The sequence below is a fragment of the Canis lupus genome, chromosome 21, assembly GCF_003254725.2.
Source record: "Canis lupus dingo isolate Sandy chromosome 21, ASM325472v2, whole genome shotgun sequence".
NCBI classification, from domain to species: domain Eukaryota; kingdom Metazoa; phylum Chordata; class Mammalia; order Carnivora; family Canidae; genus Canis; species Canis lupus.
Genome location: NC_064263.1, coordinates 2,634,942 through 2,657,172, shown reverse-complemented (window position 1 = coordinate 2,657,172; position 22,231 = coordinate 2,634,942). Strand labels below are relative to the sequence as shown.

The 22,231-nt window shown below is 33.6% G+C and overlaps 1 long non-coding RNA gene across 1 annotated transcript in view; it reads left to right on the top strand.

Annotated features, from left to right (window-relative positions):
- Positions 1-593: 593 nt before the first annotated feature.
- Positions 594-22,231, top strand: part of LOC112643192 (uncharacterized) — a 58,770-nt gene continuing 37,132 nt past the window's right edge. Inside the window, exon 1 of the long non-coding RNA XR_003125697.3 lies at positions 594-681. This is a non-coding gene — a long non-coding RNA (uncharacterized LOC112643192). The remainder of the gene's footprint in view (positions 682-22,231) is intronic.

The following is a 22,231-nucleotide window of genomic DNA, read 5'->3' as shown; positions in this document are numbered from 1 at the left end:
TAGTGTATAACAAAGACATTAAATATTTGAAACTCTAGGCATAAATAGGCCTACATCAGAATCTTCTCTGTGTCATTTCCAAGATGAGTAGTGTTTAGGTACATTATTTAAAAATTGTCAATCTAATTTTCCTCATTATAAAATGTACAAAACATAGGTAATTGTGAATGCTTAAGAAGAAAATAAATATACGGGTGCCTGTGTAGCTCAGTAGGCTAATACACTCTTAATTTCAGTTCAGGTCGTTATCTCAAGGTCATGAGATCAGGTCCTATGACCCAGGCATGAGACCAGCTTAAGATACTCTCCTTTCTCTCTGTCCCTCCCCGCACACCCACTCCTGTGCTATCTAGCACTCTCTCTTTAAAAGAAGAAGTAAATATAGGCTTAGCACAGCACCAAGTATGTTCAATAACGTTTGTAGCTATTAGTATATTATGTAATTAACAGAGCTGCTACTACTATTGTCCTTTATTTACCACCATGTCTTTGTAATGCACTGTATACATTTAAACAAAGGCAATGCTTAATATCTTAGCTTTTTCCCTGGATACAGAGATGTGTTGCCCAAGAAACCACTATCTCCTAGCAACTTCATGTTCCAATTCCCTTTTAACTTGGAAGTTTTTCAGATGTAATCCTGGATCTTTCTGAACTTCAGGATCAGCTGATAATATCCAGGTAACAGAGAGTTAATATAAAATAACTAGATTAAACAACAATCTTATCTCTCTGACTTTAAGAAGCATGAAAAACAAGGTAGCTTATCATGCTAAAATTAATACTGAGTATGTCTGAAGGTAGAGACTCAAAACACTCAGCATTCCTGAGAAGTACATCCCAGGGCTTGTATGCTAATTAAAATTCTGCCTGAACTTATATTTCAAATACTATATTTAAACTGAATTTCTTTGAAATGAAGAGACATAATTCTTTGTTTAACCAAAGCTCACTGTTGTATTTTCTCAAAGAAAAATCCATAATGTGATGTTCTTTAAAATAAATCCCTAGATTTTATTAAGGTAGTAAAAATACCAATATATGTGACAGTGGATTTTCTAAGACAAAGGGATTTTTTCTCTTATACACTAATAAAAAGTGAGGTATACATATTTCTGGAAGGAATTTGTATGGGAAAAATACTTCTAGAATAGATCTTATTTATACAGCTGCCAAATCTTCCCACCAGCTTTCTGTCTGACAGAAATGCAGCTATGCCTGGATAGGTTGATTTTTAATTAAATAGTCTGTATCTTTCAGCAAGTGAAAAATGAGCTAATAGCAGCATATTCATATGAAGATATCAGAGTTTTATTTCTAAAGTCTGCTACTAATAATGGGTTTATTTGTGTTAATCATGTCCACAGAGGTTAAGAAACAGATATTAAAGTACATGTAGGCACAGATATTCTGTATTAATAATGGCTTTCAAAAATGCATAGAACATTTTAAAATGTCATATTTAAGCCATCATCTCAAGTATGGATTTCCAAGTCCTTGCATATTAGTTTTACTTTAATTGATTTAACCCTATTTATTTTTTTTTATTTAACCCTATTTAAAGACAATTATACAGAATGAAAAGATACTTCCATGTTTTAGGAGACATACATTATATGTGTCATAATCTATTCTTAATTAATCCCTTGAGAATAGATCTATTTTTAAAAGTGTAGTGCCTATCTATAAATCAGTTTTTCCAATGTTAATGAAAAAAATTTACAAAGTATATTTTCCTCTTACAATAGTAATACCCAATGACAACCATGTTTCTTTGTTTAATAATAAAACCTAAAAGTTCTTTTAATTCAGTTCATTACTACAAAAAAATCACAAAATAAAATATTTTCTATTTCATTAAGAATGATAATAAGGCTTACCAACAACTTTAACAAACAGATCTGCAAGTTAAATGAATATAACAAGCAACCACATGCAGAAGAATACAACTGGACAATTCTCTTATATTGTACACAAAGATAAATTCAAAATGGATGAAAGATCTAAGTGTAGACAAGAATCCATAAAAATCCTAGAGGAGAACACAGGCAACAACCTTTTTGAACTTGGCCACAGCAACTTCTTGCAAGATACATCCACGAAGGTAAAAGAAACAAAAGCAAAAATGAACTATTGGGACTTCATCAAGATAAGAAGCTTTTGCACAACAAAGGATACAGTCAACAAAACTAAAAGACAACCTACAGAATGGGAGAAGATATTTGCAAATGACATATCAGATAAAGGGCTAGTTTCCAAGATCTATAAAGAACTTATTAAACTCAACAGCAAAGAAACAAACAATCCAATAATGAAATGGACAAAAAGACATGAAGAGAAATCTCACAGAGGAAGACATAGACATGGCCAACACGCACATGAGAAAATGCTCCTCATCACTTGCCATCAGGGAAATTCAAATCAAAACCACAATGAGATACCACCTCACGCCAGTGAGAATGGGGAAAATTAACAAGACAGGAAACAACAAATGTTGGAGAGGATGTGGAGAAAGTGGGAACCCTCTTGCACCGTTGGTGGGAATGTGAGCTGGCTCAGCCACTCTGGAAAACTTTGTGGAGGTTCCTCAAAGAGTTAAAAATAGAGCTACCCTAGGACCCAGCAATTGCACTGCTGGGGATTTACCCCAAAGATACAGATGCAGTGAAAAGCTGAGACACCTGCCCTCCAATGTTTATGGCAGCAATGTCCACAATAGCCAAACTGTGGAAAGAGCCTTGGTGTCCATCGACAGATGACTGGATAAAGAAGATGTGTCTATATATACAATGGAATATTACTCAGCCATTAGAAAGGAGGAATATGCACCATTTGCTCCTGCATGGAGGCTATTTCTCCCTCTGCCTGTGTCTCTGCCTCTCTCTCTGTGTGTCTCTCATGAATAAATAAATAAAATCTTAAAAATAAATAAAAGATAAAATATATGTTGAAAATCTTATATTAGGAATGCATTTTGTGTATATTGAAAATATTAGATATATATGTTGTAATGAATCCTTTAGCATTAGAATAATGTTTCAGATATTTTAGAAATGTAATATCAAAAATGGATTTATGTAAGCCAAAGGTATTCATCAAATAATGCCCTAGTCATTTCCTGTTCTGAGGAAATATTCATGAGATTAGAAAGTAGATTAACTTCTTATCTATCTTGTCCTGAACTAAATTGTGTGTGGTAATTTTTATCTGTAGGATCAACAAGTGTTCTCTGGATATCCTACAAGAGCAAATATTTGTTTATTTTAATTACAGATTTAGAATGTTCTTTCCATCACAAAATCTGAAATATGTAGGTTTAAAAAAATCATATCCTTAGAATTCAAGAAATGCTTTTAAGTTGAAAGGATATGATCCATTATCACACTCAGGTGTTAATTTTTGCCTCATCTGATACAGTCTTTAGTTGAAGGCCATCTGTCTGAGCCTTTACTCCTTCCCTCACTACCATGGCAATGTGTTTGTAGCTTCCCTTCATAGCACTCTGAATCTCAGCCATTAGAAATGACAAATACCCGCCATTTGCTTCGACATGGATGGAACTGGAGGGTATTATGCTGAGTGAAGTAAGTCAATCGGAGAAGGACAAACATTATATGGTCTCATTCATTTGGGGAATATAAATAATAGTGAAAGGGAATAGAGGGGAAGGGAGAAGAAATGGGTAGGAAATATCAGAAAGGGAGACAGAACATGAGAGACTCCTAACTCTGGGAAACGAACTAGGGGTGGTGGAAGGGGAGGAGGACGGGGGGTGGGGGTGACTGGGTGACGGGCACTGAGGGGGGCACTTGACGGGATGAGCACTGGCTGTTATTCTGTATGTTGGCAAATTGAACACCAATAAAAAATAAATTTATTATTAAAAAAATCTTGGTGTTATTATGAGACATTAAGAATTCATGGATTTCTAAGAATTATTTCTTGATATTTGCCTTTCAGAATATCTTTTTTATGCTTTATTTTTTAAATTTGAATACAGTTGACACACAATGTTACATTAATTTCAAGTGTACAACATGGTGATTCAACTTTTCTATATGATGTACTATGCTCACCACAAGTGTGGTTACCATTTGTTACCATACAATGCTATTATAATATGATTAACTATATTCCATATGCTGTGTTTTTATTCCTTTAACTTATTCATTCTATAACTAGACGTCTATATCTCCCGCTCCCCTTCAACGATTTTGCCCATCCACATGCTCCCCCACTTTTGGCAACCATCAGTTTGTTCTCTGTATTTATAGCTCTGATTCTGCTTTTCCTTTGTTTGTTTATTTAGATTCCACATATGAATGAAATCATAAAGCATTTGTCTGTCTCAGTCTGACTTAGTTCACATAATACCCTGTAGGTTAATCCATTTTGTCATAAATGTCATGGTGTCATCTTTTTGTAAGGCTGCATAATATCCAATTGTGTGTATATACCATGCCTTTCTTATCCATTTGTCTATCAATGGATACTTGTGTTGCTTCCATATCTTGGCTATTGTAAATAATGCTGGAATAAATGTAAGTGTTCATGTGTCCTTTTAAATCAGTGTTTTTGCTTTCTTTGGGTAAATGCCCAGTACTGGTATTGTTGGATCATGTTATATTTCTATTTTTAATTTTCTGAAGACTGTTCGTACTTTTTTTTCACAGTGGCTATATCAATTTACATTTCCACCAGCAATGTGTAAGGATTTGTTTTTCTCCACATCCTCTCCAACATTTGTTATTTCTTGTTTTTTATTTTTTTTATTCTAACCACTTTGACAAGTGTCTACCATATTAAAAAAGTGAAGGATAAAAATCATAATCATCTCAATAGATTCAGCAAAAGCACAGGACATAATTCAACATCTGTAAATGATTAGAGACTCTTAATAAAGTGGATTTCAAAGAAACATACCTCAACATATACATAAAAAAACCAAAGATAACATAATATTCAATGGTGGAAAACTGAGATATTTTCCCCTAAGATCAGAAACAAGATTAGGATTTCCATTCTACAACCTTTTTTCAACATAGTACAACTGGAAGTTGTAGCTAGAGGAATCACACAAGGAAAATAAATGAGGTATTCATATTGATAATGAAGAAGTTAAATTGTCACTATTTGCAGATGGCATTAAAATCTACAAGCCACACCAAAAAACTATCAGGATTGATAAATAAAATCAGTAAATTTTGTAATTCAGGAAACAAAGCTAATACTCAGAAATTGGTAGCATTGTATATACTAATAAAAACATAGCAGAAAGAGAAGTTAAGAAGACAACCCATTTACAGTATCACTAAACATAATAAAATACCTAAGAATATACTTAACCAATGAGGTGAAAGACCTATAATCTGAAAAATATAAAATGTCAGTCAGAGAAGGACAAACATTATATGTTCTCATTCATTTGGGGAATATAAATAATAGTGAAAGGGAATATAAGGGAAGGGAGAAGAAATGTGTGGGAAATATCAGAAAGGGAGACAGAACGTAAAGACTGCTAACTCTGGGAAACGAACTAGGGGTGGTAGAAGGGGAGGAGGGCGGGGGGTGGGAGTGAATGGGTGACGGGCACTGGGGGTTATTCTGTATGTTAGTAAATTGAACACCAATAAAAAATAAATTAAAAAAAATAAAATGTTAATGAAAGAAATTGAAAACAACACAAACAAATGGAAAGGCACTCCATGTTCATGGAATGCAAGAACAAATATTGTTAAAATGTCCATACTACCCAAAGCAATCTACAGATTCAGTGTAATCCTTATCAAAATACCAACAGCAATGTTTACAGAACTAAAACAAATATTCCTAGTTTGTATGGAACCAGAAAAGACTGAATAGCCAAAGCAATCTTGAGGAAAAACATACAAACAAAAACAACAAAAAACCTTGAGGTATCACAATTCCAGATTTCAAGATATACTACAAAAATATAATAATTAAAACAGGGTGATTCTGGTACAAAAATAGATCAATAGAATAGGATAGAGAGCCCAGAAACAAACCCACATTTATATGGTTAGTTAATCCTCAACAAAACAGGAAGGAATATCCAGTGGGAAAAACAACATCTTCAACAAATGGTGTTGAGAAAACTGGATGGCAACATGCAAATGAAAGAAAGTGGACCACTTTCTTAAACCATGCACAAAAACAAACTCAAAATTGATTAAAGATCTATATGTGAGACCTGAATCCATAAAAATTCTAGAAGAAAGTATAGGCAGTAATTTTCTTGACGTTAGCTATAGCAACATTTTTCTGGATATGTCTCCCAAGGAAGGAAAGGAAACAAAAGTAGAAATAATCTATTAGGAATAGATTCCTAAATGGTTGTGCATGGATGGCTCAGTCGGTTAATTGTCTGCTTTCAGTGTAGTCATGATCCCGAGGTCCTGGGATCGAGTTCTGTCTGTATTAGGGTCCCTGTTCAGCAGGGAGCCTTTTTCATCCTTTCCTCTGCTGCTGCCCTTGCTTATGTTCTCTTACTCTCTCTCTTTTTAAGATTTTATTTTATTTATTCATGAGAGAGAGAGAGAGGCAGAGACACAGGCAGAGGGAGAAGCAGGCTCCATGCAGGGAGCCTGGTGTGGGACTCGATTCTGGTACTCTGGGATCCTGTCCCAAGCAGAAGGCAGACACGCAACTGCTGAATCACCCAGGCATTCCTCTTTCTCTCTCAAATGAATAAATAAATAAAAATTTTTGAAAGAAATACATCAAAATAGATAGCTTCTGCACAGCAAAGGAAACCATTAACAAAATAAAAAGGCAACCTACTGAAGGGGAGGAATTTGAAAATTATATACTCAATAAAGGGTTGCTATGTGAAATAAATAAGGAAATTGTACATATCAATACCAAAAGCACCCAAACATACAATTAAAAATGGGCAGAAGACTTATTAGACATTTTTCAAAGACATGCAGATGACCAAGAGACACATGAAAAGATGGTCAGTATCGCTAATCAGAATCTCTTCTTCTTTTATTTAATGTCTGTTTTGTCTCTAAGCAAAGGGAATATCACAGATATTATTGAACTTACAATAAAAATATTCATCAATAGTGAAAAGCAGAGCAAGATGAGGTTCTGGAATATTACGGAATTTTCTGTGTCAGAATTATTCAGATCAATATCAGTTTTATCTAATGGCCATATATTTAAAAACAAGATAACAAATACTTTTGCATGCTATGTCTATATAACTAGCAAATAAGACAAAGTAAATACACAGGGATAATTGAGTAAAAGAAAAATGAAACAAAAAAAAACCCACCAAATTTATCGGATGATAGTGAAACCCACAAATAGAATGAGGAAAGTTGATAAAAAGTGATAGGAGAAAAAATTAAGACATATATTAAAAATAGTTTTAAATTATCTAAATCCTATGTATAGAAGGTGTTCTTCAGAAGCACTTCAATTAGAGATAACACAAAAGTCATTTGTGATGCTTCCTGATCCAGAAGAGTTTCCGAGTATTTCTCAATAGGTAAAAGTATGTGAACTATGTCTGTAAGAGAAGTTACTAGAGTGTTTGAATGAGTTTTGATGGAATGAAGGAAATATTTAGTCACCATGTTCTTTGATTCTTTGCCTTTTTAAAATGCATGCAAGTTTAGAAGTAAAGGATCAGTCTGTTTCTGACGATGGGTGGTTTTGGTTTGGGTTTGGGTTTGTAGCTAAGTATAAATTCAAGAAGGGTAGAAAGTCAGATACTAGAATTCGTATCAGAGTTCTCAAAATAATAGTCCTATGACTAAAGAGTCAGAATTTTAGAAAGTCTATTATAGAGTCCTTTATTATAAATACAGAAATGACATCAGAGAAAAACACATGAGACTATATTTGCTAATGTGTCTTGCCTTTGACATGTAAGTACATACATCACAGCAGTAACAGCTATAACAAAACCACTACTAACACCCGAGTATTCTGATTCTGTCTCAAGAAGGGCTCTTCTCTTTCCACCAAGGCAGAGAGGGAGTAGAAAGAGTGTAACATGAAGTAGATTTGAACATTCTGACTTGCTATATGGTATTAAAACATTCAAAGGGTAGATCAAGGCCCAATTAAACACTCCTAAAACAAAGATCTTTACCTTCATTTTAATTACCTTGAAGAAAAAATGGAAAGAAATTGACTCTTGCAGCATCAGAAGCATATGATGCTACTTGGGAAGAAAATGGAGAAATTGTTGCATATTGGGCATAAACTCATTAGTTTTAAAAATTTAGAAAGCAGAGGGAAAGAGTGATACATTCATCCTGTATTTCCTATATAAGTTATAATGACTATTAAAGAGTAGATAAAGGGAAATTTTCTTTATAGAAATATTTTACCATTTGTTTTGCGGTCTGTTCTCCTGGTTCTCCCACTGTCTTTTCTTTTTCATGAAGGGCAACAATCACAAGTTGACAATAAAAATGAGTAGTTTTTTGTTTGCTTCTTGCTGATAAAGCTTTGGCATTGGAATAGACTCTTTTTTTTTTTTATTGACTTATTCATGAGAGACAGAGGGAGAGGGGAAGACAGAGGGAGAGGGGCTCCACCTCAGCAGCCTGGGATCACGACCTGAGCCAAAGGCAGACACTCAATGGACTGAGCCACCCAGGTGTTCCAGCATTGGAATAGACTTCATGTTATATTCATTTTCTATTTCAGACCAGGATGACAGTGCTTCCAATATAACTCTAAAAATATTTTGGATATCCTCTAGTGCATTTTAGGTGTTAGTTCATTTGACAAAGGATAAACCACAACTCTCTTCAAGATTCAGCTCTTCTGTACCTTGGGCTACCACTGTGACAATTGAGATAGAATACCCTGGAGCTTCTTAGGGGCACTATTATTTGATTGAGAGGATTTATGAGGTATATCCTTAATTTCCTTAGAGGGGCTTTTGTTTTATGGAAAGGTACTCAAAGATACTATCTTGAATTTTTTTTTTGTAAGTTTAATAAAATATTTTGTAGTTACACTCTAAGCTTCATCTTTAAGCCCTAGTTGTCTTGCCATACCCTAGATGTAATCTTTGCTCTAAGATAATTTCTTAATTTTAGTATCATCTGCCTGCTAAAGAGGCTGAGAAACTTCAAAATTGTGTTTTGACCCCTTTTTGTGTAACAGTTTTCCTTTGTTCTTTCTAAACAGTTTTTCACGTGTCCTCTTGCATTTCCCTCTAAAGAGCAAGAAGAAAAAAGGACTACAGCAAGAGCTGACACTTCTCTAGTTGTAAATCTTACCTGGACCATCCACTTTATAGTTATATTTTCCACTTTCCATTTAGATGTAGGCAACAGAGTTGTTAAACCTTCTGCAACTATCTAACAAAGATCTCCTTTTCTCCAGTTTCCAATAATATACTCTTCACCTGGAGAGTTCTTATCTACAGCATGCTCAAAGTCCAAACCTCCACAGGTGGTATGTTTGAGCTACTCTAAGCTTTCACTATACTCTCCTCAAAGCCCATTGTCCATTCTAAGACCATTCTCCCATTTTAGATTGTAGTTTTGGCAGCGCTCAACTTCCAGATACAAACATTGATACTAGACAAATATTGCTGCATTAAAATCTATCCCATACTTTTTCATATTAAAACAACAAACATTTATTCATTCACCTTCTAAGGGTCAATATTCTAGGAGTGGGGACTTAGTGGAGTGGTTCTGTTCCAGGGTCTTTTATGGAGTTGCAATCAAGCTGTCAGGGCAGACAGCAGTCTTTGCATTTAAGGACTGGTGGATCTTCTTCCAAGTTCATTAGTGTGTTTCATGGCCAGAGGTTTCATTCTCTCATTATGCAGGCTTTTCAATAGGGCTAGTAATGACACAGTTTCTCCATATTGAAAGATTAGATATAAGAGAAAGGTAGAGAAACTCCAAGATGGGAAGCCTCATTTTTTTTTTTTTAATAACCTAATCTTGGAGTGACATGCCTTTGTTTCCATTGTATTCTATTCATTAGAAGTGAGTCATCAAGTGTAGTCCATATTCAAGGGAAGGGAATGTGGAGCATAATTTGCTATTGTCTTTCTTTGGAATTTAAATATTGTTAAAGCAATTGCAAGTGGATTCCACATTGATGAGGATTTGATGGTGGTAATTGATTAGCCAATTGGTAATTTGTAGCCAATTTGTAACAAATTGGTAATTTGTTAGCCAAGCTGGAACTAAATGTTCCAGCATGCACTGGTGATGTTGAGATAATGTTGAGCCCAAATAAAATGGCAAAAGATTTATAAGGTGTAAGTAAAGTGTTAAATATTTTAATCGTCACTGATTGGCTATCTCAACTTGGTGCGTGGCAGATTTCAGGCCTGAAATTCCTCTACTGAATTTCCTTCATTTTGTTCTCCAAGTCTTGGGCCAGGTATATGTAGAGTTCAGCAGGAAAGATTGCTAGCTTTCTCTATCATTCATCTAACGTTGTCAAGGTCATAGGCAGTGGGACCCTGGCACATGTCCAGTTTATCCTCCTCACTCTCTCCTCCTCCACACCAACCTTTTCTTCTTAACTAGCGGTCCTGTTGATTTAAAGCAATTACAGACTCATTAGCTGATACACAGTAGTATATTTTCATAGTTTTCTTTACCAGCTCCCACAATCATATAAAGTCCTATTCTTATAATAGTTCCTACCATTAGGGGTTCCACTTTCTAAATACAAGGGGTTCAACTTTCTGAATAAAACCTAAAATTTAGAGCAGGTTACTATTGCAATCTAATTACTCAAAAGTATTAGAAGATAGTTTCTAGGCATATAATGCTGTGCAGTGTTACAAATGAAGAAAATGCTATTTACCCAGGGTGCCTGGGTGGCTCAGATGGTTAAGTGTCTATCTCCAGCTCAGGTCATGAACTCCAGTCCTGGGATGGAGCCAAGCTCCAGGTCGGGCTCCCTGCTCAGCGAGGAGTCTGCTTCTTCCTCTCTCTCTCTCTGCCTCTCCCCCTGCTTGTGCTCTCTCTGTCTCTCTCAAATGAATAAATCTTTTTTTTTTTTTTAAAGAAAATGCTATTAACCCTCCAGACATAGGGACTCACATGTGGTTCCTTTTTCCTACACTAGTAAAAAATAGCTATGAGTCACTTGTACAGTGTTGTCTGTTTTGGGAGCAACAATTTGAAAAAAAATGACATAAATTATATTATTTGGTCGCTTCACATGTAAGAGAAAAATCTCAAGGTGCCCATTCTTTTTTTTTTTAAGATTTTACTTATTTATTCATGAGAGACACAGAGAGAGGGGCAGAGAGAGAAACAGGCTCCATGCAGGTAGCCCAATGTGGGACTCGATCCTGAGACTCCAGGATCACACCCTGAGCCAAAGGCAAATGCTCAACCACTGAGCCACCCAGGTGTCCCAAGGTATGCACTCTTAGTTACACAAAATGAAATACTAAATGAAATCTAAATGATAAACCAAAAAGTCTCATCTCTCATCAGTACCATCCACTGTGTGTATTCAAACTCATCCAAACTGCCTCCTTTTTGTCATGTTTGTTAAACACATTGCCCTCATATATGTTATTTCTTTTGCCTGAAAAAATCTTTGATTGGCCTTTTCATGGATACTACCTTCCAATATTTACCTTTGATTAGCCTTTTTATGGATACTACCTTCCAATATTTTAAGAAAACTATCATGAGGCTTTACTACCTGGGTTGGATTCCCTTCCTTTTTTCCATTCTCTAAAGTACACTCTCACAAGTATTTATTGCTTGTCTTTTATCTATTTGTCTTCCTTATTACATTGTTTGCTAAATTGAATGAATAAATTGAGTAATTTATGTGAAATTAACTATAAGGATGAAATATTAATTAACAGTATGACCCTGGAGTTCAGGCACCATAACTTACATAGTTAGAGACCACTGTGTTCATTTACTTCCTCTCTAAGAAAGTTACCACCACTCTAACGACAGCAGCTGAGCATTGTATGAATGATTCTCTCGGATGCTTAGAACATTTCAGTCATTCAGTAAGTATAAAAAGCAGAAAGCAATTTCAATATCAACTGCAATGACAATGGACAAATAGACAATAAACCAGTAACACTGCAAATGAAATAAAGTAAAATGTTCTTTAGGACATGAAATGTGACAGTTTCCTTTATTATCTCAAATGTATTGTGAAAGCTGTTGATATTTTTGTTTTGGTAAAATAGAAAGGTAGAGAAAGACACTAAAGGTAAAGAGAACCAAGAAATGTGTTTTGCTATAAATACTTAATAATTATTATGTGCAATTCTCCTTCTAATGCCAGACATTTTGTGATGTAGAGTTAGTTGCTGAGAATGGGTCTATGAGTAAGCACATAATATGGATTTTTCCTTTACAGAGTTACACTTGTGAAAAGGTGCATCTTTATACAATAAAAGGTTCTATTTTTTTCAGACACCATAGATACTAGAACAGAAACAAGTGCAGCCTAATGAGGCAGTTGCTTACAGAGGATTTGGAGAAGCTATAGCCTAATTTTCTGTGCCTATTATTTGTCAAGGAGGTTATGAATGCAATTACTAAAAAAGTAATCATGTAGTAATTACATTTGGTATTAAGGATGGAATGAATAAGAGTTTTGTTTATTGTACTTAAAGACATGCCTTACTGGCAATTTTATACTCACTCTAAATCTACATTTACAAGTGTGTAAGAAATGATAATATTTGAGGGTACTAGAAGACCCCCAAATCCTCAGATAATTTATTATATGTTCACTGATGACTGATATTCTTTAATTATGCACAAAAAATTAATATTTCATAATTTCACGTATGGAAATAAATGCTTTCTATTAGCTTATTGTTGTTGATGAATTGGCAGCATAGCCAATGATTCTGGGTTTCAGTTTTTTATAAAAAAAAAAAAACAGATAAAGCTTAATAAAGTTACTTTCAAATGGTAGGAGAGGGGATTGTGTGGCATGCATAGAGGTGCATTAAAGGTTGAATAAATGGATCCTAGCACCAGACACAAAGTATGAGAACATCAGAATCAGTTTGGGACTGCCAGGACCCAGATGATTTTAGCTTGTTTCGCAGCGTTATTTTCCAAATCACATTAAGCACATAGAAGCTCAATTTTATCATCTTGTGAAATGGAATGAAAATATACATTTCATTAACTGATATGATGTGTTCTGAAGTCCCCATCATAAATCACATTTCATTGAATTGCTGTCATAATGAAGATGAAATTATTATCAAAGAATCAGGGTCAAAACTAAAGAAAAAATTAACAGATAAATTATATGTTTATTATTGTTTTTAAGATGAAGAAGCTTGCTCAGAAAATTGATATGTTGATAGTATATTGTATGTTTAAGGCAGAAATAGTGATTAGCAATTCTCTATGTACTATAATCTTCAAACACAGTGACTGATACATAGACTGGAGTTTGTAAGTATTGAATAAGTTGATGAAAAATAAGTGATTTACATGCAGTCAGAGGAAAACTGGGCTGCTAAGCAAATATTCAAAATCATGACTTTATGGCATCAGTGCACCCCTCCCGTGTTGTTAATTCTTCCTCCCCCAAGTTTCCACACCTCCTCCTCCTCTTCTCTCTCATTCACTTCTCTCATCTCACCCTGTCTCTGTTTCTCCTCTTTCAAAGAGAGCATATTGAGTGATGCACTATTGACATCTAAGGGTGGTACAGAATTTGGTTACCTGTGAAAATGCAAAGAGATGCCATGTAACCAGTACCAGTATGTACTTCACTGACTTTAAGCCCATTCTAGAATAGAAAAACAGTAGTATAACACAAAAGAATTTCTTTTTTCTTTAAAGGTCAGGTTCAACACCTTTAAGGTGTAATTAGAAAATAAGATAAAATAAATGTTTTTCAGTAAATATTTAATAAAATAAGAAACAGTAGATTAAGAAATTCCATTTAGCAAAATGTTTCACTTCAGCAATATTCCATATCTGTTTATAACCAGATGCTCTTTACTTAAGGAAGTATTTCTCCAACTTTCTATGTTTCTCCCTAAATTTTCAAAAATCAATTTTTTAAAAACCTAACATTTTCAAGGAATAACAAACTATTTTTAGGAGTTAACACACTTTTCTTGGGGCCTAGGGAAACTAACTATAACTGCACTATGAACTTTTATGGATTTATGCCTCTATTTCAAACAGAAGCTCAAGAATATGCTTATTTTCTACTCAGAATGTGGAACTCTGAAAAGAATGGTTAGGCTGATACAGCTCTACACTAAATCTGGAAATAAATATACACACATTTTAGTGTACCCTCTTTAACAGGATGGCAATTCTGCTTTAGCTCAAGGACTTGAAATGCATTTTATAGCACAGGCTTTTGGAGAGATAATCAATCCATTGTCAGGCAAATAAATGTTTTTAATAGTGCTAACTGATATGGCATTTGCATTTTACTTCAGATTTCTAGATTCATGTATTCGTTGCATAAATATAGAAACAATGTAATACAGTATATTCAACTAATAATATGCTCTTAGGGGAAACTTGATGCCAATCTGTCAGAAATATTTTCCAAATTTTATCACATATTTCAACTTAATAACCATCATATATATACTGAATATATATATATTCAGTAGTTAAGATGATTTTGCCTAAGCTGGGAAATTAAATTTTCTTCTATTTGCTTAATTTTGTCATTTTTCTCTTATAATTATATAATTCTAATATTCCAAAAATAATTTCCCTTTGTCTTAACTTAAGATTTTGTAATCACAATATCAAATCATAATATTAAAGTCTCTTCCAATCCCCCTCCCCCCTTAAATGTCCCCGGTATCTTTGAACTAGAATAGTTTTCTTGGACCATTTTAAGAATAAATAGCTCATAGGGCAGCCCAGGTGGCTCAGCGTTTTAGCACTGCCTTCAGCCCAGGGCGTGATCCTGGAGACCCAGAATCGAGTCCCATGTTGGGCTCCCTACATGGAGCCTGGCTCTCCCTTGCCTGTGTCTCTGCCTCTCTCTCTCTCTCTCTCTTTCTGTGTGTGTGTGTTTCTCATGAATAAATAAATAAAATCGTTAAAAAATAATAAGTAGCTCACTATAATATTGACTTGCCTGTAATAATCCAAAATTGACTATAATGGCTATAAAGAAATAATTTTCATCATTTTTTTCTGGTAACATTAAGTTCAGGTGACTATATTTTTATTTTATTCTGTTATGTCAGTTCATGTCAAAAAAAAAAAACCTACTTTGTCCATATGTAGCGTTTTTAAGAAGTTCTATTAAGTTTCTTTAAAAAATTTTAACAAAATAACCTACATACATGGTCTTAAAAGCATCTAATAGTACAGAGAAGCTGTAATAAAACAATCTTAAGCCAATATCTAAAGACAAATACTATTTTTTCTTTTACTTCTTAAAATATCAACTCTATTTTACTATGTAATACAGTTGAATCAGTTTTTGATTTATTATCAAAACATTATCTTCTCGTTCTCTCATATAAAAGATATAGCTCTAGCTCCTTTGCTATATAATACCACTTCCCTTTTTATGTCTCTCAATCCAGTGGGACAATTATTCTCAGTCTCTCTTTCCATTTGTCAAATCTGCATTTTCAGTGTACCAAACCTTCCATTCCTGTTCCAAACGTAAAGGTATTATATCTTGACTTCCCATTTTGTCAGATGCAGATAGCAGTACTTAATTTTCCCTCATCTTCTCTCTTGCACTGTTTTTTATTTCCATCCCCCAGTCTCAGTGTTGTAAATATGTTTTGTATTTCCATCATATTTTAATTCATAGTTGAGTTTTCTAAGATTGGTCTGTGGTTTTTGTTTATCTATTTCTTTGGGTTTTTGTTTTATTGTTGTTACTCTTTGTAAGTAAAAAGCCAGTAGAAAACATCTAATTGTCATAACTCTCTAATTATTTCAATAAGAAGTTAATACACAGTAACCTTACTCAGAGAGAGGTCTGGTCTTTGCCTTTGGCCACAGGGTGATAATCTCATGCTTATAGGAGTGTCTTGGTTTGCCCGGAAGCTTTGTCCACTGCAAAGTCTAACAGTGTGATATATGATGGAGGCTTTGGGATATGTAATATAAATTCCTACCTCTCAAGAACCTAAAGACTAAAGCCATTAGCCTGAACCCCAGCTAACAGCTTTAGCTTTAGGTCAGTCACACAAGCAATATGTAATGAAGTCCTAATAAACTGTAGAAACCAAAGGTTCCAGAGGCCTAGTGAGCTTCACTGTTTAGTAATACAGGTACTGTCACCATCATGGCCTGGAACAGTTTATGCTGCCCCTAACCCCACAGACAGAAGGCAGTCAGAAGCTCCGTGTTTGCACTGCCCTAACTCTGTCCTTTTTTCACCCTTCCTTTGATAGATTTTAATTGTATACATTCACTATTCTAAAAAACAGTAATAGTAAATATAGCACTTTCCTGAGTTCTATGAGTCACTCTAATAAACTATTTAAGCTGAGGGTGGTTGTAGAGAACCCCAAAATTCTAGACAGCTGGTATGAAGTAAGAAGGTACCAGGGCTCCCAAACTTTCTCTCTTTTTTTTAAAGAATTTATTTATTTATTTATTTATTTATTTATTTATTTATTTATGAGAGACACAGAGAGAGAGAGGCAGAGACACAGGCAGAGGGAGAAGCAGGCTCCATCCAGTAAGCCCAATGTGGGACTCAATCCTGGGTCTCTGGGATCACGCCCTGAGCTGAAGGCAGATGCTCAAACACTGAGAAACCCAGGCATCCCCAGAGCTCCCAAGCTTTTGACTAGTGTCTGAAACAAGGGCAATCTTATAAGGACTGTTCCTTCAGACTTTGCCGTTTGACTAATACATTTCATGTACTGTAATAATGGTTCCTTCTCTAGGATTCCAGATGTTGCTATTATGCCAATGAAAGGTGATGGTTTCAGTTTTAAATGGCTTTTTTCCTCCTCCCTACACTCCACAAAATGCTCAAAATCATAAGACGTTATGGTTTATTTTTCCTGTATTGAAATCACCATTTTTATATTTGCTTTTTATGAAATTTCTAGTTTTTGTCTAGATCTTATCTACTATTTAGGTTTTGTCTGGAGCTAGTTTTATTTAGATCTTGATTTAATTTGCCCAGCATTGGACTTGAATTTAATAACTTTCTTTTCTTATTTTAACTACTCATTTTGCTAAAATACATCCTCAAAGTGGATCCTAAAAAATATTTTGTTGGGATAAACTTTGAGTCCTTGCAAATATGGAAATAGTTTTATGTTGCCCTCATCATTTTTGGATAATTTAAGTGTATATATTATAGATAGGAAACTATTATTCCATAACATTTTGAAGACTTTGATCTATTATCTTACAGTTATGTCCCATCTTTCTCTTAAACTTCTTATCTTGTTAACATTTGTGTGTTTATTTGGGAGATTTCTTTATCTTATCTTCAGCCCACTGTAGTATACTTTCTTGCTCACTGTTTGATCACCAGCATGTAGAACAATGTCTGATGTAAATAGTCCATCAATAAATATTTATTAATCTTTAAAAGACTGGATGCTCTTTTAATATATCTTCATTATTAAGTTAACTTTATTAGGCACATAAGATTTTTTTAATTAGAAAAAATTAGATTTCTTATAAAAATAATTAGTAAAATACTTGTACTTTCCTTCATTTTGCTTATTTACTTAATTCATTACAACATCTATTTGCAGTTATTCTCCTAGAACTACATCCTTCTGTTTGGCCATACTGCTTGAGAAGATTATTTTCAGAGTTTTAGGCAATTTAATTCCTCATTTTTAGTTATGGTGATTAACCACAGTCTTACAGTCAGAAGTTATATTATGTAGAGCATGGAAGTTTCTATAGTAAACTGTTCTTAGATTTTTCTTTTTTTAAAAAAGATTTATTTATTTATTTATTTATTTATTTATTTATTTATTCATGAGAGACACAGAGGGTGGCAGAGACACAGGCAGAGGGAGAAGGAGGTGCCTCGCAAGGAGCTTGATGTGGGACTCGATCCCGGGACTCCAGAATCATACGATTTGCTGAAGGCAGATGCTCAACCCCTGAGCCACCAAGGAGTCCCTGTTTTTAGATTTTTCTTATTATTATGTTGTTAAGTAAAATGTGTGTCTTAAACTAGAACTGAAAAATCTAAATTCTACATGTATACTCTCAAATAGATAAAATTAATGTATTTATTAATTTAAAAATAGTCAACACTTCATGAGTCAGGATAATATATGATACTAGGGGTATAGAAATGAATAAAATATAATGATTAGTTATATTATTAACTATAAGTATATTAAGTTATGTAACTATACATGGACATTCTTATATAAGTATATAGATAACTTATATCAGCATATAAATGTTATTAACTACAGTATAAAAATATCCTGAAAATATTTAGTTTTAACATAGTCTTTGTAATTTTCTCAAAGGAGGAGATTTCAATGACTTTTGAAGACTACACCAAAACAAAAAGTATGATGGTAAAAATGTCAGCAGCATAAAATTTGAAATATTTTATCACATTATTTGGAAGGCCTATTTAAGATGCTATATTCTTTAGAATCTATCATCTAAGGTGGTGAAAGTGTTCAGAAAGATAACCATTTGAATTTCATTACTTCAGATAAGAACTTGGTATTGCAGACTCAGTCTTATGTCTTTTTTATGGTTAAAATTTATAACCAAATAAAAATTGAACAAAAGAAAACCTTCTTGTCTATAAATATATTGTATCATTTAAATAGATGCTATACACAGTAGGCTCTCTATAAATAGGCAATGAATTATTAAATTCAAAAGTTAGATGTAAAAAAGAAATTACATTGCATAGAAAAAATGTCTCAGAATTAAAAGTAATCACCATACATAAATACTCACATTAGGCTTTTGTATTTCAAATCCAAATTTTCAATAGCAAATTAAAATCTCTTGCCACTGAAAAGGTGATACTTCGTGTGTGTAGCTATACATAATACCCAAATAAGTTTTTAAATTAAATACTTGTGATTACAAAATAATGCTTACTTGTGGCCAATTAGTGGTATATTGAGTGGTATATTAGTGGTATATTAATATTGTTATTAGTTGCTATGAAGATCTGTTGAAAATCTCATGTGTTTAGATTTAGTAGGAACCATGCCATGGTTATAATGAATTCTATGTCTCCAATGTGGTTATAGAGGATTGCTTGTAAGGCATCTGTGTTTGCGTCTGCTAGGCCATATCATCATCCAGTGAGTAGAAAGGATATAATACCTACTCCTTCTCAACTGATAAATACTTGGAATATATTGTTTGTGGTGACTAGAATTATTATGGTGATGAGGAACATAAGAAGGTATTTAAAAAATCTGTTGATGTAAGGGTCTGAGTGTATATATCATATAGAGAATTCTATAATGGATCATGTGATGAAGAGTGCTACAGGTATGGAAATTATTGAAAATTTAGGGCATTTTCTAGCACCATGAACTATTTAATTCAGGAGAATAAGAATCTAGTCATTTCCAATAATCAGGTAAAGTAGGGTTTATAAAAGAAAAATTTTCTAGCTTAAGAATGTATTTTCTAATGTGTTATTCCACAGCTTAGTCCCAGCAGAGTGGATTGCTAAATGTCATTTTTATTTTTAGTAAATGTATATTTTCTAATTGTAAAAATAATAATTACATGATACTTTTTGAAATGTATTTAAAATCATATCATCCCAATTTTCTATCTGAAAATCAAAATGAAAAAAAAAACAAGCTAATTACATTTATGATGGTCCAATTATAGCTATGATGGATACAGAATAACAAAACTCCCACTTAAAAAAAAAAAAAGCAAAAAAACCTGAAAATGTAAAAAACAAAAACAAACAAACAAAACTCCAAAAAACTAGCTAAAGAATTGGAAAGAATATGAGGCAACCAAACCTATCAGAGACAAAATCAAGAAGAAACAACTACAGCGAAGAGTTGACGGGAGGTCTGGGAATGGGCCTAGGCAACAGTTGGTACTAAGAGACAGAAAAATCAACAGAGAAATGCCATCTCTCTGGGCTTCGGAGTAAATAGCTGACAAGAGATTTCTAGGATTTTTTAAAGAAGGGTGGGGTATTGAATTCACTTCCATATCAGTTTTTACATCAGAGCATTCACTTCTGAAAAATAAAACTCTGAACTTTCCTAGTGTTGGATGTTAAGACACTAAGTCTTAGTTAAGACACTACGATTGCCCTGAAAAATAAAGGCAAGTCTCAACAATCTTGTGATTCTTAGGAGAAAAAGATTCATTTTTGAGGACGACCAGTGGAAGAGAGCTCATTGGTGATCATCTCAGATTCACAGTTGGTACCTGAAAAGTCTACACCCCGGGAGGAACAGTAGCTCCAGAAACAGAAGTTTTTGCTATTTTCAAATGAATTTAAAGTCATTTCATTTCTTGATGGAAAAAAGTGATCTAACCTTGCTCTAGCTGCCTGAGCAGAGGAAAGGTTAAATGTTTCTAGAGAATGATATGATGAGGCAACTCCATAATTTTTCACATAGAATGCTCAGAATTTATTATATAAATACATTATGCAAAGAGACAAAGACTAAAATTCAACAGAATAAAAGGTATAAGTGGAATTAGTGGCAAACTTGACATTGTAGTTATAAGAACATCTTTAAACAAGATATAATGAGAATATGTTAAAAATACAGAAAATATATATTATGGAAATCCTTTCCTGACAAATGGCTCTGACAGTAGAATGGACACAGCATAAAAAGTAATTATGTTTGGAGGAAACTAAAAGGCAGAGTAATAGAAAGAGCATTCATATTGAAGCACATAAAAAAGAGTAAAAATTAGCAAGAGATTATAATGATATATTGAAATAAAATTTAAAAGTCTAGCTTACTTTTAACTGGAGACCCAGAAGAAAAGAAGAGAATAACAAAAGCACTATTTTAAGAAATACAGGCCATGAATTCTCCAAAGCCAAGTACTAACATCAAACCACAGGTGTAATAAATTCTGTGTATCTAAGAAGTATGAATACAAAGAAATCTACATCTTGGTATATCACAGTAAAATCAATGAAAACCAAAAAGAAAGACAAAAACAGCTGATAAAACTACACATTATCATTGCAGGAGAAACAGTATAATTGATGGCTTGACTGTTTATAGAGCTCTGGAAAACAGAAAACCATGAAAAATTATTTCCAAACACAGACAAAACAAAATTATGAGAGTTCTACAATCAGCAAAAATATTATAAGCTGAGACAAAATAAAGATTATTTCAGAAATGCTAAAATTAAGGAACATATCATTATCATATGCAGAAGTACTAAAGAATGGTTTGGGAAGGATAAAGAAAGTCATTCTAAATAGAGGCACCAGAAACAGGAAGAAAAGATTATACTCAAAAAGGTAAATGTTTGGATTAAATATATTTGATATGGCTAAACAAAACAATAATCATAATGCAAATAGTAAATACATTAAAATTAAATACACAAAGAAACAAAGGGAAAATTTTAACATCACTGACATAGCTTGAAGTAATAATTTATATTAGATGAAATAAGCTCAGAATCCATGCTTAATTTCTATTGCAACCACCTAACAAAACAATGTACATAAAATAAGCTTATGATATAATTTCAAATCTAATTCAAAAGAAGGCCTTAAAGGGGGAGTATATACCAGAACAAATAGCAAGATGGTAGATATTAACATTATATATGTGTGTATACATAAATGTATACTTGTAACTATTAAATGTCCAAAAACTAAATACTAAACAAAAAGCAAAGATTTTCATACTAGAATTATCTTAAAAGTGGGTTATATATTCCTTACCAGAAACACACCTTAAATGTTGGTGGACATATAGAGCTTGTGAATTAAAGGATAGAAGGGGCCTAAGATAGTGGTGTAGGAAGATCTTGAACTCACCAAATGTATAGCTACATATGATTCATTTCTCTCTGAAAAATATCCGAAAACTAGAAGAACTGCTCTTCCACACACACAAAAAAATAATAATAATAATAAAAGGACCATCGTGATACAATTAGGAGAAGCAGAGGAAGAAGCAGAGACACAGTCTTGGTCTTGGCAAAAAACCCTATGACACAACAACACACTACAAGGAAGGATCTCACTAATCTGGTGTTTCTAGCAAAGTGACAGGTTGGGTCCAACATCAGACATTCAAACCTTTGGGATCTGCACAGGAAAG